This window comes from Pan troglodytes, chromosome 2 (assembly GCF_028858775.2).
Source record: "Pan troglodytes isolate AG18354 chromosome 2, NHGRI_mPanTro3-v2.0_pri, whole genome shotgun sequence".
Taxonomy (NCBI): Eukaryota; Metazoa; Chordata; class Mammalia; order Primates; family Hominidae; genus Pan; species Pan troglodytes.
In genome coordinates this window covers 165409649-165429575 of record NC_086015.1, presented here as the reverse complement: position 1 = coordinate 165429575, position 19927 = coordinate 165409649, and positions in this window count along the sequence as shown.

Here is a 19927-nt window from a genome sequence, read left to right as displayed (position 1 = left end):
CTAATTTTTTTGCTCATTTATATGAACCAATCCCTCATCTGTTCAAGTTTTTTTTTTTTTGAGACCAAGTCTCTTCTCTTTGTCACCCAGGCTAAAGTGCAGTGGCACAGTCTTGGCTCGCTGCAACCTCTGCCTCCCGAGGTCAAGTGATTCTCCTGCCTCAGCCTCCTGACTAGCTAGGGCTACAGGTGCACAACACCACACCCAGCTTTTTTTTTTTTTTTTTTTTTTTTGTATTTTTAGTAGAGACAAGGGTTCACCATGTTGATCAGGCAGGTCTCAAACTCCTGACCTCAAATTATCCACCCACCTCGGCCTCCCAAAGTGTCGGGATTACAGACGTGATCCACCGCAGCCGGCCTGTTCAAGTTTTATAATGACATTGCAACAACCATATCTGCAGCAACTTCGTCCACTGAAGTTTTGCACCCCTCAAGGTCATCCATAAGAGTTGGAATCTTCTTTCAAACTCCTGTTAGTGTTGATGTTTTACTTCCTCCCATGAATCACAAATGTTCTTAATGGCCTCTAAAATAGTGAATCTTTTCCAGAAATTTTTTTTTCTTTTTCTGAGACGGAGTCTTTCTCTGTCCCCTAGGGTGGAGTGCAGTGGCATGATCTGGGCTCACCACAACCTCCGCCTCCCGGGTTCAAGCAATTCTTCTGCCTCAGCCTCCCAAGTAGCTGGGACTACAGGCACGCACCACCACACCCAGCTAATTTTTGTATTTTTAGTAGAGACAGGGTTACACCATATTGGCCAGGCTGATCTCAAACTCCTGATCTCGTGATCTGCCTGCCTCGGCCTCCCAAAGTGCTGGGATTACAGGTGTGAGCCACTGCACCCAGCCAGAAGGTTTTAAATGTACTTTTCCCAGATGCATCAGAAGAATCAATATCTATGGCTGCTATAACTTTATAAAATATATTTCTTAAATAATAAGATTTGAAGGTAAAAGTTACTCCTTAATACATGGGCTGTAGAATAGCTGCTGTGTTAGCAGACACGAAAAAAGCCTAAATCTCCTTGTATATTTGCATCAGAACTCTTGAGTGACCAGGTGCATTCTCAATGAGCAGTAATATTTTGAAAGCAATCTTTTTCTGCAGAGTATGTATCAACAGTGGGCTTAAAATATTGAGTAAACCATGCTGTAAACAGATGTTCTGTCATCTAGGCTTTGTTCTTACATTTATAGAGCATAGACAAAGTAGATTTAGCATATTTTTGAAGAATCCCAGGGTTTGAGGGATGGTAAGTGAACATTGGCCTCAGCTTAAAGTCATCAGCTGCATTAGTCTGTCACTTGAAGCTTTGAAGTCAGGCATTATAATGTCGAATTTATTTAAAAATACAGTTGTATGTGAAAAAGTTTCTTTTTGAAATACTTGATGCAACTACTTAGAAAAACAAAGCGTTAAAGAGGAAAACAGATGAGCGTGACAGAGAGATAGTGAAAAAAAGAAAGATCAAAGCAATTTGTTGTGGCCAGAGCTTACCCTGAGATTTTTCTTGGTCCAAAACACTTCAGGCTATCGGGTTCTTTGTGTGGGATATTTTGTCTTAAATTTATTTTTCTAAATGTTGATACACTATAGAAAGCTCTGATTCTCATAGAAAAAGAACCAGATTTTTTGCACATAGCTGTCCACTTGCACCCATATCATTAATTCAACTATCTTTTCCCAAATTATGTATTCTACTATCACTATCACATGCAAAATCCCACATACATTAAATCTATTTTGACTCTATCTTATTCTACTTATTATTCTTGTATAAGGATTATACTTTTGAAAACTAAACTAGCTTTAGAGTTTATTTGGTGTCTAAACCATCACTGTCCAGTAAAAATGTTATTATTATTTTCTAGCAGCCACATTTAAATAAAGATAAAATGAGGCTGTACAAAGTAATGTTAATAGTATTTTTTGCTTAACCCAATATGTAAAAAATATTTTCACATGTAATCTATTATTTTTCAGCACATAGGCAATATAAAAACAATTATCAATAAATAGCTTATTTTTAGGCTAAATATTTGAGATTTAGCATGTATTTTACACTTACAGCACATTGTAATTCAGACTAGCCACATTTTAAGTGTTCAAGAGAAACAAGTAAGCAGTGGCTACTTTATTGGACAGAGCAGATATGGGAAAGTAAATATGAAAGAAAAATCAGTAAAATCTTGTAATAAGAGTGTCTTCCTAAAGGACACACTAAAGAATCATGCAACCATGACCATTAAAAGATTTTCTGTATCAGACTGGCATCCAAGACTTATTTGAAGAAATAAATCTCGATGAAGATATACAATCCTGCTACATAACAACTCAAGCATCTCCAAATTTAGATGCTTCTAATTATTGTTCTTTCAAGTTCAGTTAATTTTCCTAAAATCAGGTTCAAGAGCAAAAAACAAATTTTACAGTTGCCTTATTTAGTAATTATATAGAAAGTTTTGTCAGTATTATTTAATAAAACTGTAGTACATTATAATTCCATATTTATTGGGTTATCAGTTTTGAAATAAGTTTTATTCATTATGGAGTTTAGGTATCTTTAACATATTAAATTGATTAAATATTTTTCCTCGGTAACTTACTAACCTTCCAGGCTATCAATACACACCCTACGCTAAACTGAGTTCAGTCTTCACAAAGAAATAACCCTTTTTGAATGCAATTAGATAACATAGTCTTCTTCTCAAAACTTTCCAAAGAAACGTTGCTCCGTCGGTATTACATCCAAAATGCTTACCCTGACATACATGACCCAATAGGGTGGGCCCCATTATTTTCTAACCTTATATTCAACCACTGCCCTAACCCCTTTCTCACTCTGCTCTAGACACACTGGCATTATCAGTGTTTCTCAAACACAACAGAGTTTCCTCTGGTCAAATGTTTTCCCTCCGATATTCAGAAGGCTCTGTCTCTCAACCCTTCAGGTCTTTTTTTGAATACTGACTTTCCAATGAGTCTAATCAATCCACATTACTGAAAATTGCTATGTCACTTCTCATTACCACTACTCTCTCTTCTCTATTTTACTTTTCTCCATAGAATTATTGCTCTCTAATCTAGTCTTTTTTTTTTTTTTTTGAACTGTTTATTTGTTATTGCTTCTGCTCCACTAGGATGTAAGTTCTGCAAGGGCAGGGTTTACTTTCTGGTTTGCTGCTGTATCCAAAGCGTCTAAACAGTGCCTACTGATATATATATATGTTTAAAATAGTATAATAGAAAATATATATATCAAGTATGATATATATTTTTAAAGTTGTTTGATTATAACCTCTTTATTTTGACTTTGAAAAAATGAGTTCTATATAATATTTATAGCCACTATTTCCATAAGCAAAAGCAAAATAAATGGTAAATAAGTACACATGATTTCATTAGAGATATTTAACTTCTTAATCATTTTAGCACTTCGTTGGTGTGTGACAGTGACTATTTAAAAATTATATGATTAGCATATTATACCTATTCACAGTTATAATGAAGAGTAAAATAAATCAATAACTTTAAACTAACTTTAGATATTTCTGGACCTAAATCTTAAGCTTTCTTTCACAGTGCTATAAAAATGATAATTACAAAAAAAGCTTCAATGATTTAAAACTAGCAGAAATTCTCAAAGGATATGTTCTTTCTTTTTTTAACAGCAGTTGTTCATATTTTTGACAATTAAATGTAACCATAATTATCACTCAGCCTTTCAAAGAGTCTTTGACATTTCAGGGAAATCTGAACTTCTACTAGCTAAGTTTTAAAGATCATTATTCTGGAGTGCCACAATGATTGCTATAATAAAAAGCAAAGTTTAGAGGTTTTAAAGGAATAAATATGAGATCTTATAAAGCAATAGTATATAAAAATTGAAAGCAGTCATATGCACCAACAACATCCAAACTGACAGCCAAATCAAGAATACAATCCTATTCACAATAACCAAAAAAGAATAAAATACCTAGGACTACAGTTAACCAGGGAGGTGAAAGCTCTCTACAATGAAAATTATGAAACAGTGCTCAAAGAAGTCAGAGATGACACAAACAAATGGAAAACATTCCATGTTCATCGATAGGAAGATTATCATGGCCATACTGCCCAAAGCAATTTATAAATTAAATACTATTCCTATCAAACTGCCAATGACATTCTTCACAGAACTAGAAAAAAAACTATTTTAAGATTCTCGTAAAACCAAAAAAAGAGTCAGAATAGCCAAGACAATCCTAAGCATAAAGAGCAAACCTGGAGGCATCACATTACCAAACTTAAAACTATACTACAGGGCTGCAGTAACCAAAATAGCATGGTATTGGTACAAAAACAGACACATAGAACAACAGAACAGAAAAGAGAACTGAGAAACAATGCCACATATCTGCAATCATCTGATCCTCAACAAAGTCAACCAAAACAATCAATGGGGAAAGGACCCCCTATTTAATCAATGATGCTGGGATAACTGGCTAGCTCTATGAAGAAGATCAAAACTGGACCCCTTCCTTACACTATATACAAAAATCAACTCAAGATGGATTAAAGACTTAAATGTGAAACCTAAAACCATTTTGGACGTAGGACCAGGCAAAGATTTATGTTGAAAATGCCAAAGTAATTGCAGCAAAAGCAAAAATTGACAATTGGGACCTAATTAAACTAAAGAGCTTCTGAATAGCCAAAACTTAAAAATTAATAAACAGACAACCTACAGAATGGGAGAAAATATTTGCAAGCTATGCATCCAACAAAGGTCTAATATACAAAATCTATAACAAACTTAAACAAATTAACAAGCAAAAACCAACCCTATTAAAAGTTGGCAAAGTACATGAACAGTCACTTTTTGAAAGAAGACATGCATGTGGCCCACTGGCATATGAAAGAATGCTCAACATCACTTATTATTAGTAAAATGCAAATCAAAACCACAATGAGGTACCATCTTAAACAAGTCAGAATAGCTACTACTAAAATGTCAAAAATTAGGAGATGCTGGCTAGGTTGTGAAGTAAAGGATATGCTTATACACTGCTGTTGAGAGTGTACATTAGTTTAGCCATTGTGGAACCAGTTTGGCAATTTATGAAAGAACCAAAAATAGAATTACCATTTAACCCAGGAATCTCATTATTAGATATATACCTAAAGGAATATAAATCATTCTACCATAAAGATACATGAACATGTATGTTTATCACAGCACTATTCACAATAGCAAAGACATGGAATCAAACTAAATGTCCACCGATCATAGACTAGATAAAGAAAATGTGGTACATATACACAGTGGAATACTATGCAGTCATAATAAAGAACAAGATTATGTGCTTTGCAGAAACATGAATGGAGCTGGAGGCCATTATCGTTAATAAACTAATTCAGAAGCAGAAAACCAAATACATGTTCTCACTTGTAACTGGGAGTTAATAATGAGAACAAATGGCCACAAAGAGGGGAACAATAGTCACGGGGCCTACCAGAAGGAGGGGTTGGAAGGAAGGACAGCTTCAGGAAAGTAACTTTCAGGTACTATGCTTAGTACCTGTGTGATGAAATATCTGTACTCCAAAACCCCACAACACAGAATTTACCTATATGACAAATCTGCACGAGTACCCCAGAACCTAAAACAAAAGTTAAAAAAATTTAAAGTAATATTCACAAAATAATTGAATTAAATGTATCCTTAACTAGTAATCTGAGAAGTTAAATATATTTTAAATGAGATTTACAGTATGTTCAGAAATGTCTAATAATAAATAAATAATATAACATCAATTAATAGTGAGCTGCAATTTTGGGGAACTTACTATGTGCTAGTTATAATGCTAGCTATGTACTTTTTAAAACCATTAAGAACAAACTTGCTGCTTCTGCAATAATCTTTATTTCCTTTAATAGGAGACCTATACTTCCAGTTGCTTGACTTCAACCAGTGAAACCATTTCTAACAGAAAGAAAAAAAAAAAACACTGAAATATATCAGGTTCTATTAATCTCTGGTACCTTAAAAGAAAAACCTTTAAGATGTGATTAAGGAAGTATCACGACATGGAGAAATTACCCTGGATTATACACGCAGAAAGGTGAAGGGAATAAGACGGAGGCAAAGAATTGAATCATATGGCCATAAGCAAAGGAATGTCAGAAATGGGATTCCTCAGTAAATACCTGTGGAAGACACTCTTGCCAGTGGTGTAAATCCCCATGACACATGCAGATTTACAGGGTTTTTTAGAATGGTGTATCAGCCAAAACACTGCCAGCTTCAACTGAAAGGGACAGCGACAGGATGAAATGAGTAAGACTATCACTCTTGCAGTTTCACAGGTGGGAAATAGATTGATAAAACCACTTATCTAAAAACATATACCACGCTTTAAGAAAAAAGAATATCTTGAGGAATCAGAGAGTGGAGCTGAGTGAGTTCAGAGGCAGATGCCCAAGTTGTTGGCAAAAACAGCAGAGCAATAGGTCCAGATGATGCCACCTAAAGCCACTGGAAATTATTCCCAAGCCTTGAAAACATTTCTTTTTTTTTTTTGCTACATTTCAAAATTGCTTGGGACTAGTGTTTCTTTCCTACATTTTATCCCTTTCAAAATGGAAATAGCTATACTATTATTGTATGCTTGTCCCACCATTGTATTTGGAAAGCATGATTACTTTTCTAGTTTGAGAGGTCCACAGATGGAGAGAAAATCCACTGAGTGATTATTCCCAAAGACTCATCTATACCTATCTTAGGTTATTTAGATAAAGAGCTTTGAAATTTTTGAGTTTATAATAATTAAATGGCATTGTGAACCTAAGTTGGTACTACAATGGGTTAGTACTTTGAAAGATATTGGAATAAGATGAACGTATTTTGCATGTGGGATGGACATGAATCTTTGAGTTCCAAAGAGCAGATACTGGTAGGCTAAAAAATGTCCTCAAAAGATATCTACATCGAATCTGTAATCCTATGTTTCAATGCCTGTGAGATTGAACATCTTTAGCCATCAAGGAAATACAAATTCAAATAATAATGAAATATCAATACACAATAAATTTGCTAAAATTAAAAAAGATAACAACTATTGTTTAGTTGTAAAGAAACTAAAATGTTTATATGTTGCTAAGGGTATGTGTTACAAAATGATACATGTACCTAAAGAGCACTTGGGCAGTTTCATGAAAGATTAAATATACAAGAAAAAGTGACACAAAAATTCTATCTGCTCAATCAGCTGTGCTCCAATATCTGTTTGACACACAGGTTGATTTGTTTTCTCAGCCCCAGTACATTGTTAATTATCAGTGTTGGGATTGTAATCAGGTATTTGTTGTCTTTCTTGAGGCATAATCAATTCTCATCACCATATTCTGGTAAAAATTAGTAGTACCACCCAAGATATTAATTTCTTGCTTTGCGGCAATGTGCTCATAACTTCAAGAGTTCTATGTCTGCCCTCAAAGTTCCCTTCCCATTTTATATAAATCATGCATTTCTCTGCAATTTTTTATTTGTCATGCATATTGGACTCTTATCTCAACTATTTTTGCATGTTTTTTATTTCTTTATTTATGGGGTGGGTAATGATGTAAATCTCTACTTATGACACTTCCTTTGCAGTCACTCTGTTGATATGTTGTTATGTACTTATAACTTCATACTTGGGCTATGAAGGGTATATATTCCTCTTATTAAAACTAACTGGAATTTTTCATAGTAGAAATAAAAATGTTAATTTATCTATAATAGGTCTTTCAGTTTAAAATTTTCCCCAGTCACATAGATGAATGGTATTAAGTCATTTACATTCCTGATCACGTGCACGCATTGACTAAAGGTATAAATGAAATTTGAATGTACAGTCCATATCCATGAAATAAATTGGGGTTATAATTAATGATCTATCCCACATTACCATTTTATTTGAATAGAACTTTAGGTTGAACAAATAAGACATATACAATGACTTTTAAAATACATTTCCTACTACTCTAATACAAATTACTATTTATTAAATTGGAACAAGGTTGTTCAACTTTAGTATTTCTATCTGTAGAAATGTAAGCTCTCAGGTCCAAGAGAAACAATTTTTAAAAAGAAGTGACTATCAGGGCTAATAGTATTTGACTTTTCTGAAATATGCAAAATGGATATGTAACCACATACTTAAAAGCTTAGAAATAGACCTAATGAAATTCCTTTCTAATATCAAGTTATTTTTTACAGGAAGTGCTTCCTCTTTGAAATCAGGTAGACCTGGTTTCAAAACTTATCTCTACCATTTAGAAGAGGTGACATTTAACTTACTCTCTCTAAAGTCTAGTCTCTTCATCTGTAAAATGGTGACATTAAAATCTAACTCATACTATTGAGAGAATTAAATAAATATCATATAAAGGACTTAACACAGAATGTGGTTTATAGAAAGCACTCTGACACATAATGGCTATGATTACCTATATTAAAAAGCATTTAATGTAGTGTGCTACTCAAGAAATAAAGATTATGTTAACATAATCTTTCAGTTTTCTAATCTGTAAAATGGTAATAATACCTGCCTTATAGATACTTGCAAAGATCATAAGAATTTGAAAGGGAGATGAGAAATCTATTGTCTATTAGAAAGCCGGCAGCAAATATAAAGAAAAAAAATAGGGTGTAAGTCAGAATGTTTTGTTGTGTTATCTTCTCCTATGAGGCATCTGTTTTATTTTGAGACAAAAGCCTCTTTGGAAGTGAGTCGTCTCATTTTTAGGATAGGAAGGCTGGAGTGAAAATTTTTTCACTTCTACCTTAAAGTCATATGGATTAGAAGCATGTAAGAAGATGTGCTGAAAATATTTGCTGTGAATTGCCCCTCTTGTTATTGCACAGATTTTTTTCAACCATACAAATCTCAATTATAGAGAATATGTTGTATAGCAAGTGACATACTCACTTATTTGTAAAAATACTTACATATAGTAATTTTTAACATTCTCCGAAATTTAGGTAAATAAAAATTATAAAATTATCATTATAAAAAACTTTGTAAACACTTAACCAACATTCCTAAAAGTGATAGCCCAATGTCAGTTGCATTTCTCATTAATGAAGGAATATAATTTATATAAAATATTAATACTAAAATACCTTTAAAATATTATTTAACACATAAACATTCTTCAAATTAAAGGCACTTTATTGATAATTTTTAAAATTAAAGGCAACATAAAATGAGAATTCTTATGGTATTAAAAAGTCCTCTATGCTTGAATAAGTCCTTATTTGCTGGAAACAAGGTTGAATTTCTAATGTCTGCTATGAAAATATAAAGCTATTAAAAGTATTTGTATTTTAAAAAATATTTTTAATTCTTTCTCTATTTTAATTTTCTAGAAATTTAATGTTTGAAGATTTCAAATCCATGTCTATTAATTATTATATCTACTGTCTATTATTTTCATTTTTGCATGTTTGGAAGTAACAATATTTTATTTCAATAACACTATTAATAAATCAAGCTTTTAGTCATGTTTTATAATATTTAATTATTTGCATATTTATTACTTGAGGATACATAGCAAACACAATTTAAGTATTTCAATGATTAGCATTGCCCCAGAAACCCTAAACATATTAGATAAAATATATATATATTTTTTCAAATTTAAATTATTTTATTTTTTAATTTTATTTTATTTTTATAATTTTATTATTATTGTACTTTAAGTTTTAGGGTACATGTGCACAATATGCAGGTTAGTTACATATGTATACATGTGCCATGCTGGTGTGCTGCACCCATTAACTCGTCATTTAGCATTAGGTATCTCTCCTAATGCTAAGTGCATTTTATCTATCCTAATCCTAAAGCATCAGGATAGATAAAATATAAATTGTGTTAAACAATGAAATATTTGTGCAAGAATATAACAAAGTATAATTTCTTAAATGAAACAAATCATCCTGAGGGAAATACTATGGTCTTCATTGAAAAGTTTGCAGAAATATAAAAATCACATATTATTTACAATTTAATATTTGCTTCAATATTAACTTGAAATTGTGAAATATTTTTGCATGCATTCTGGACTGTGAAGCTATAGTTCATGTGCAGGTATACCAAATTCTAGAATATGGTTTTTTAATCATTTCATTTCAATGGGCCAAAGATTTCCAATTCATATAAGAAGACCGACATTATATCCATCTTAACAACTAGTAATTCAATGCTCTCTTTTTGAATATATACTATTAGCGAATAAGAATTTCATCTCCCTCAGAAATCAGAAACCTGATGTGAATCTCACCTTTGCTCGTAAGTAATTAAAATACCATCATTTTACCATACCCTCCAGCTATCAAGGGGATGGCACATCTTCCTGTTGGATTAGAGAAAGATCATAGGCTTTGGGGACAGATGCCTTAAATCAAACGTTAGATATGCTTCTTATTGGTGGTCTGCATCATCAGATATCTCTGTCCTACCTCTCTCTTCTGGGATACTACAGTGAACAGATAAGATTTATTTGAAAAATTTAATCATCATCCACATATTGGTTATTATTTAAACCAAGAACACCCAAGTGAACTTAAATCTTTCAGGACTGACTGATTTAAGTTCAAACTGATGGTGAACCAGTGTGACCTTTCCCCTTTGATTTCAACTCAGTCAAGGTCCAGTTGGTTCAACAGAGAGATTTAGTATGAACAACTAGTCACAAAGACAGTAAACAGAAAGAAACTGAAACACTATCCTTAGTGGGATCTGTAACACTGGAGAGGAAAGGTGTGTGGCAGGAGATGGGACCAAGGTGCAAATGTAGCTACTGTGAGAAATTCCATCCATGTCGGAGCCAGGGAAATATTTCTGACTTTTCTATTTCTCCTACACACCAATGTTATGTCACCAATCATTGGCATTAGACAGAAACCTGCCTGGCAGTTTGTAATGCTCAGGTTTTTTGTTTGTTTGTTTGTGTTTTTGTGTGGTAGAAGTATCAGGGTAGAAACAGGAGTAGATTTGAGCACAAACAAGAAAATGATCAGCCCAGATCATAACTATTTACATCTCTCAACTGGCCTTTTCTCAGATAATGATAGGCATTTCCAGAAGGAAAGATACACATTTACCAAAATAACACTGATAAAATCTCTCCTCTCGATCACAAATTTACCTTGTACCTAATCTATTATCTGGTGAGCACTGTTAGTCCCAACACCAGATTTTTGCTGCAACAGATTGTAACATTTTCAGAAATAAGAACAATGTAAGCAGAACTGATTAAAATAACAGTTATCCCTTAATTTCTCAGTATTCCTTTGTCTTTGGCTTGCAGTGAGGGAGACTGTACCTGAGATCGGTGTCCTCTGTCAGGGAGGACTTGATGTCACAATCTCTAGGTGTGGTCACCAGGCACTCTCAGACAATGGCTATAGACAGTGGTCATACCCAAACAGCTGACTTCATATCAAGAGATTTTCAAATTTATCCTCTTATGCCTACATGCAAAAGTTTGCTTTCTTGTTTCATCTATGAGTGGAAAGAGAGTGGGATTGTACTTATTAGATTCCTATGGCTGCTGTAGTAAATAATCACAATCTGGGAAGCTTAAAACAGAAGAAATTTGTTCTCTCACAGTTCTGCAAGCCAGATATCTGATACCAAGGTGTCCCAGGCCATACCTCCCCAGCGGTTTGGGTGGGCAATTTTCCGTGCCTCTTTCTGCTTCTGGTGGCTGTCAGCATTTCTTGACTTCCTTTCCTTATGGCCACATCATTCCAGTCACTACCTCTATCTTCCCATTCTCTTCTCTTCTTCTGTCTAAACATTCTCCTATTCCATCTGTCTGTCTGGGAGGGCATTCTCTTATAAAAACACATCACTGGACTTAGTGTCTATCCGTATAATCCAGGATTATCTCCTCTCCAAATCTTTAACATAATTACATCTGCAAATGCCCATTTTCCAAGCAAAGTAACATTCAGAGGTTCCAAGGCTTTGACTTGGATGTGTTGAGGGGAACATTTTTTTCACCCTATCACAGCAAGGGCAGAGTCTTTGCACTGGAATGTAGACTCGCACTCCAGACCTTGCTCTGATATATTTCTCTGTATGAAGATAGGAGGATCAAAAGGAATCTTACCTTCTCTTCTCTTGCTCACCTTTCGCCTATGCAAGTTTGTGAGTATTTTTCATGATAAAGCTTTATTCTTTAATAAGGATTACATATTGTTTGGGAATGAAAGGTAGTGATGCAGAGGAGATGCCCTTTGTGCTACAGCATCTCATTACAACAAATTAGCACAGGACACCTGTTTTTATAGATTATCACCCATACAATAACACACGTTATCAAGTGTGAAGCATGTAGACCTAGAAAAATGACAGGATGAAAAGATACACAATGCACCCTTACACAACCTAAATTCTTCAATGACCTTAAATCCTCCCTTCTTTCCCTTCCTGTTCATCAAGCAATCATTGTTTCAAGGAGGTAGTCACCACTAATTCCAGACTTACCCTGCTGTGCAAAACCCAGTCAAGAGCTGATTCTACTACTTTACCTTACTTCGGAGTAAAGGGATGTGATTAACTCGCCTATTTGATCTAACCAGTGTATAAGTACTCAGGAGTCATGTTGGATGATAGCTTTTCAGTTCTATACAAACTATAATCTTACTCCAGAAAATGACAGTAATCACAGTAGACAGGAATCAATAAAACATGCCATCATGTGAGTACCTGCTGTCTCTCTATATTTTTTTTGAGACAGGGTCTCACTCTATTGCTCAGGCTGGGATGTAGTGGTGTGATCTCGGCTCACTGCAACCTACCCCTCTGGGGCTCAAGTGATCCTCCCATCTCAGCCTCCCAAGTAGCTGGGAATACAGGCCTGTGTGACTACACACAGCTAATTTTTGCATATCTCCATAGAGACAGGGTTTTACTATATTGCCCAGGCTGGTCTTAAACTCCTGGGCTCAAGGTATCCTCCTGTAACGGACTCCCAAAGTGCTGGGATTACAGGCATCAGCCACTGCGACCAGCCTACAGTTTATTTCTTGGCTGCATTCTTGGTGCTAATTTCTATAAGAATAGGGCCCTGAGAGATTCCTGAGTCATTCTGAATCTGGGGAATATCTACTGTAAGACTACATAGTTGTGTATATGTATATGCATGAGAATGTGTGTATATACACATGTGAACCCCAAATATCTGAGACAGGTCTCAGTTAATTTAGAAAGTTTATTTTGCTGTTAGTCTAATGGGCTTCCCTTTGTGGGTAACCTGACTTTTCTCTCTGGCTGCCCTTAACATTTTTTCCTTCATTTCAGCTTTGGTGAATCTGACAATTATGTGCCTTGGAGTTGCTCTTCTCGAGGAGTATCTTTGTGGCGTTCTGTGTATTTCCTGAATTTGAATGTTGGCCTGCCTTGCCAGGCTGGGGAGGTTCTCCTGGATAATATCCTGAAGAGTGTTTTCCAGCTTGGTTCCATTCTCCCCATTGCTTTCAGGTACACCAATCAGACATAGATTTGGTCTTTTCACATAGTGCCATATTTCTTACAGGCTTTGTTCATTTATTTTTACTCTTTTTTCTCTACACTTCTCTTCTTGCTTCATTTCATTCATTTGATCTTCAATCACTGATACCCTTTCTTCCGCTTGATCGAATTGGCTACTGAAGCTTAGTGCATGCATCACGTAGTTCGCATGCCATGGTTTTCAGCTCCATCAGGTCATTTAAGGTCTTCTCTAAGCTGTTTATTCTAGTTAGCCATTCGTCTAATCCTTTTTCAAGGTTTATAGCTTCTTTGTGATGTGTTTGAACATCCTCCTTTAGCTCAGAGAAGTTTGTTATTACCGAGTGTCTGAAGCCTTCTTCTCTCAACTCATCAAAGTTATTCTCCGTCTAGCTTTATTCCGTTGCTGACGAGGAGCTGTGTTCCTTTGGAGGAGAAGAGGTGCTCTGATTTTCAGACAGATCAATGAGACAGAAAGTTAACAAGAATATCCAGGAATTGAACTCAGCTCTGCACCAAGCAGACCTAATAGACATCTACAGAACTCTCCACCCCAAATCAACAGAATATACATTCTTCTCGGCACCACATTGCACTTATTCCAAAATTGACCACATAGTTGGAAGTAAAGCACTCCTCAGAAAATGTAAAAGAACAGAAATTATAACAAACTGTCTCTCAGACCACAGTGCAATCAAACTAGAACTCAGGATTAAGAAACTCACTCAAAACCACTCAACTACATGGAAACTGAACAACCTGCTCCTGAATGACTACTGGGTACATAACGAAATGAAGGCAGAAATAAAAATGTTCTTTGAAACCAATGAGAACAAAGACACAACATACCAGAACCTCTGGAACACATTTAAAGCACTGTGTAGAGGGAAATTTATAGCACTAAATGCCCAGAAGAGAAAGCAGGAAAGATCTAAAATTGACACCCTAACATCACAATTAAAAGAACTAGAGAAGCAAGAGCAAACACATTCGAAAGCTAGCAGAAGGCAAGAAATAACTAAGATCAGAGCAGAACTGAAGGAGATAGAGACACAATAAACCCTTCAAAACATCAATTGAATGTAAGAGCTGGTTTTTTGAAAAGATCAACAAAATTGATAGACTGCTAACAAGAATAATGAAAAAGAAAAGAGAGAAGAAACAAATAGATGCAATAAAAAATGATAAAGGGGATATCACCACCAATCCCACAGAAATACACACTACCATCAGAGAATACCATAAACACCTCTACAGAAATAAACTAGAAAATCTAGAAGAAATGGATAAATTCCTGGACACATACACCCCCCCCACAAGACTAAACCAGGAAGAAGTTGAATCCCTGAATAAACAAATAACAGGCTCTGAAATGTAGGCAATAATTAATAGTCCACCAACCAAAAAAAGTCAAGGACTAGACGGATTCACAGCCGAATTCTACCAGAGGTACAAAGAGGAGCTGGTATCATTCCTTCTGGAACTATTCCAATCGATAGAAAAAGAGGGAATCCTCCCTAACTCATTTTATGAGGCCTGATACCAAAGCCTGGCAGAGACACAACAAAAAAAGAGAATTTTAGACCAATATCCCTGATGAATATCAATGCGAAAATCCTCAATAATGCAAGTCTGGTTCAACATATGCAAATCAATAAACGTAATCCATCATTCAAACAGAACCAAAGACAAAAACCACATGATTATCTCAATAGATGCAGAAAAGGCCTTTGACAAAATTCAACAGCCCTTCATGCTAAAAACTCTCGATAAAATAGGTATTGATGGAACGTATCTCAAAATAATAAGAGCTATTTATGACAAACCCACAGCCAATATCATATTGCATGGGCAAAAACTGGAAGCATTCTCTTTGAAAACTGGCACAAGACGGGGATGCCCTCTCTCACCACTTCTATTCAACATAGTGTTGGAAGTTCTGGCCAGGGCAATCAGGCAGGAGAAAGAAACAAAGGGTATTCAATTAGGAAAAGAGGAAGTCAAATTGTCCCTTTTTGCAGATGACATGATTGTATATTTAGAAAACCCCATCGTCTCAGCCCAAAATCTCCTTAAGCTGATAAGCAACTTCAGCAAAGTCTCAGGATACAAAATCAATGTGCAAAAATCACAAGCATTCCTATACACTAATAAGAGACACACAGAAAGCCAAATCATGAGTGAACTCCCATTCACAATTGCTTCAAAGAGAATAAAATACCTAGGAATCCAACTTACAAGGGATGTGAAGGACCTCTTCAAGGAGAACTACAAAACACTGCTCAATGAAATAAAAGAGGATACAAACAAATGGAGGAACATTCCATGCTCATGAATAGGAAGAATCAGTATCATGAAAATGGCCACACTGCCCAAGGTAATTTATAGATTTGATGCCATCCCCATCAAGCTACCAATGACTTTCTTCACAGAATTGGAAAAAACCACTTTAAAGTTCATATGGAACCAAAAAAAAGCCCACATTGCCAAGACAATCCTAAGCCAAAAGAACAAAGCTGGAGGCATCACGCTACCTGACTTCAAATTATACTACAAGGCTACAGTAACCAAAACAGCATGGTACTGGTACCAAAACAGAGATATAGACCAATGGAACATAACAGAGCCCTCAGAAGTAATACCACACATCTACAACCATCTGATCTTTGACAAACCTGATACAAACAAGAAATGGGGAAATGATTCCCTATTTAATAAATGGTGCTGGGAAAACTGGCTAGCCATATGTAGAAAGCTGAAACTGTACCCCTTCCATACACCTTATAAGAAAATTAATTCAAGATAGATTAAAGACTTAAATGTTAAACATAAAACCATAAAAACCCTAGAAGAAAACCTAGGCAATACCATTTAGGACATAGGCATGGGCAAGGACTTCATGACTAAAACAGCAAAGCAATGGCAACAAAAGCCAAAACTGACAAATGGAACCTAATTAAACTAAAGAGCTTCTGCACAGCAAAAGAAACTACCATCAGAGTGAACAGGCAGAATGGGAGAAAATTTTTGCAATCTCCCCATCTGACAAAGGGCTAATATCCAGAATCTACAAAGAACTTAAAAAAATTTACAAGAAAAAATCAAACAACCCCATGAAAAAGTGGGCGAAGGATATGAACAGACACTTCTCAAATAAAGACATGTATGCAGCCAGCAGACACATGAAAAAATGCTCATCATCACTGGCCATCAGAGAAATGCAAATCAAAACCACAATGAGATACCATCTCACACCTGTTAGAATGGCGATCATTAAAAAGTCAGGAAACAACAGGTGCTGGAGAGGATGTGGAGAAATAGGAACACTTTTACACTGTTGGTGGGACTGTAAACTAGTTCAACCATTGTGGAAGACAGTATGGCGATTCCTCAAGATCTAGAACTAGAAATACCATTTGACCCAGCCATCCCATTATTGGGTATATACCCAAAGGATTATAAATCATGCTGCTATAAAGACACATGCACACGTATGTTTATTGTGGCACTATTCACAATAGCAAAGACTTGGAACCAACCCAAATGTCCACCAATGATAGACTGGATCAAGAAAATGTGGCACATATACACTATGGAATACTATGCAGCCATAAAAAAGGATGAGTTCATGTCCTTTGTAGGGACATGGATGAAGCTGGAAGCCATCATTCTGAGCAAACTATCGCAAGGACAGAAAACCAAACACTGCATGTTCTCACTGATAGGTGGAAATTGAACAATGAGAACACTTGGACACATGGTGGGGAACATCATGCACTGGGGCCTGTCATGGGGTCGGGGTAGTGGGGAGGGATAGCATTAGGAGACATACCTAATGTAAATGACGAGTTAATGGGTGCAGCACACCAACATGGCACATGTATACATATGTAACAAACCTGCACTTTGTGCACATGTACCCTAGAACTTAAAGTATAATTTAAAAAAATTTAAAAAAGGAAGTTTATTTTGCCAAGGTTGAGGAAGTGCACCCATGACACATCCTCAGGTGGTCCTGACAACATGTCACCAAGCTGGTTTGAGCACATCTTGATTTTACACATTTTAGGAAGACATGAGACATCAATCAGTACGTGTAGGATGAACATTGGTTTGGCCCAGAAAGGCGGGACAACTCTAAGCAAAGACAGGACAACTCAAAACAGGGAGGAGGCTTCCAGGTCATAGGTAGATAAGACAAAAATAGTTGCATTCTTTTTTTCTGATTAGACTTTCCAAAGAAGGCAATCAGATATACATTTATTTCAGTGAGCAGAGGGATAACTGAGTAGAATGGGAGGCCGGTTTGCCCTAAGCAGTTCCCAGATTGACTTTTCCATGTAGATTAGTGATTTTGGGGCCCTAAGAATATTTTCCTTTCGCATACACATACATATAAATATACACAGATGCACATATAGATTTCTGTAATATTTTAGTAGTCACACATATATCGTTTTATGTAAGTAAGAAGCGTTTATTGATCCTAGCAGTGTGGGAAGCCAAGGCAGGTGAATTGCCTGAGTTCAGGAGATCGAGACCAGCCTGGCCAACATGGCAAAACTCTGTCTCTACTAAAAATACAAAAAATTAGCCAAGCATGGTGGCAGGCGCTAGTAATCCTGCTTACTTGGGTGGCTGAGGCACGAGAATCGCTTGAACCCAGGAGGCGGAGGTTGCAGTGAGGCGAGATTGTGCCATTGCACTCCAGCCTGGGCAACAGAGCAAGACTCTGTCAAAAAAAAAAAAGTGTTTGATATAGTTACCTTTTGTAAAAAGTATCATACTCATAGGTGGAAAAGTAAACTCACTTGCTCTAGGGAGGAAGGAGCTAGCCCAATGGAAAGGTTTAAAACTAACCTTCAGCTACAAAGCAATAAGCACTGATGAAACCTTAACAAATAATTTTCATTTCTTCACTAGAGAGACATGGAAATTATTGTCGACATTGTCATTTATAAAATAAGAAAATTGAGAAAGTAACATTGTAAATAGCAGAGCTATGACTTGATCCCACGGTGTGTACACATGGATCCTGGGGTCAAGTCATAGCTCTGTTGTACTGGTCATTGTGTCATTGGTCCTCCTGATCCTATAAGTTCCATGTAAATTTTTATTTGCTGTGAGAGCATAAGCAAATAATAACTACACTTTTACTGCTACTTATTTTAAAATAGCACTTTTCTGAAGCATTTGGGCTTCAAAGATTCATTTCCAGATGCAGAGAATAAACAGTACAGGAGCATCCAGAGCAGTTAATTGGGGTACATGAGGAGGATCAATGTAGATTTCTGTTGGCAACAGTGGAATAAAAGCAGTAACAGGGAGCAGTTATTAGATGTTTGCCATATATAGGATACTGTGCCTAGCACTGTGCAGGTGTTATCTCATTTAATTCTTAAAACTATTATTGAGTCACATAATTGTAATTTCCACTGTCATTTCCATCCTATATATGAAGAAAGGAAACTTGGTTTTAGCAACTCATCCACCGTCAGACAACTAGCAAGTGGAACAGCCCCAATGGGAGTGGTTTGGTTAAGATGCAATCAACTACCTAGATTGACATTAGAGAGCCAGAGAAAGTGGTCTGGGATGAGAGAGCTTTCAATACCTCAGCAGCATACTCCCATGAGATTAGTAGAAGCTGAGTTATTTGTATGAGTGTTTGGATCTATTGATTCATGAACCATTTATTTTTTAACTAAATTATTTTATATTTTCTGTATTGAATGATGTGAGGAAACAAAAAGTGATCTCCTACTTATAACTATATTGTAAATGGTAGTGACATGAGGATGACTCTTTTTTTATTGCACATTATATCAAAAAATTGTAATCTATTCCACTGCAATTACTTATGCCAGTAATGATTCAAAGCTAACCTATATTCTAAGAAGAAGTTAAATGTGGTATTGCCCATATTACACCTAACTCACTCTGAATGATTTTTCCTAAGTGAAATATACATCCATTGCAAGTGTGTTTCTACCTAGGCTGTATGTAACATAGAAAACAGCAGTTTAATAAATAATGATTATATAAAGATTGTCCAGGAATTACTTAAATCAAATTATAATTGAAAGAAATTAATTTTCTCCATAGTGGTTGTACTAATTTACATTCCCATCATCAGTGTTCAAGGGTTCCATTTCTCCACATCCTTGTCTGCATTTGTTATTGCCTGTCTTTTGGATGAAATCCATTTTATCTGGGTTAAGATGTTCTCATTTATTTGAGGAACCTAAAAAATGAAAACAATTGAACTCATGGGGATAGAGAAGAGAATGATGGTTACCAGAGGCTGAGAAGGATAGTGGTCAGGGGAAAAATGGGGAGAGTTAATGGGTGCAAAAATACAGTTAGGTAGAATGAATATGATCTAGTATTTGATAACA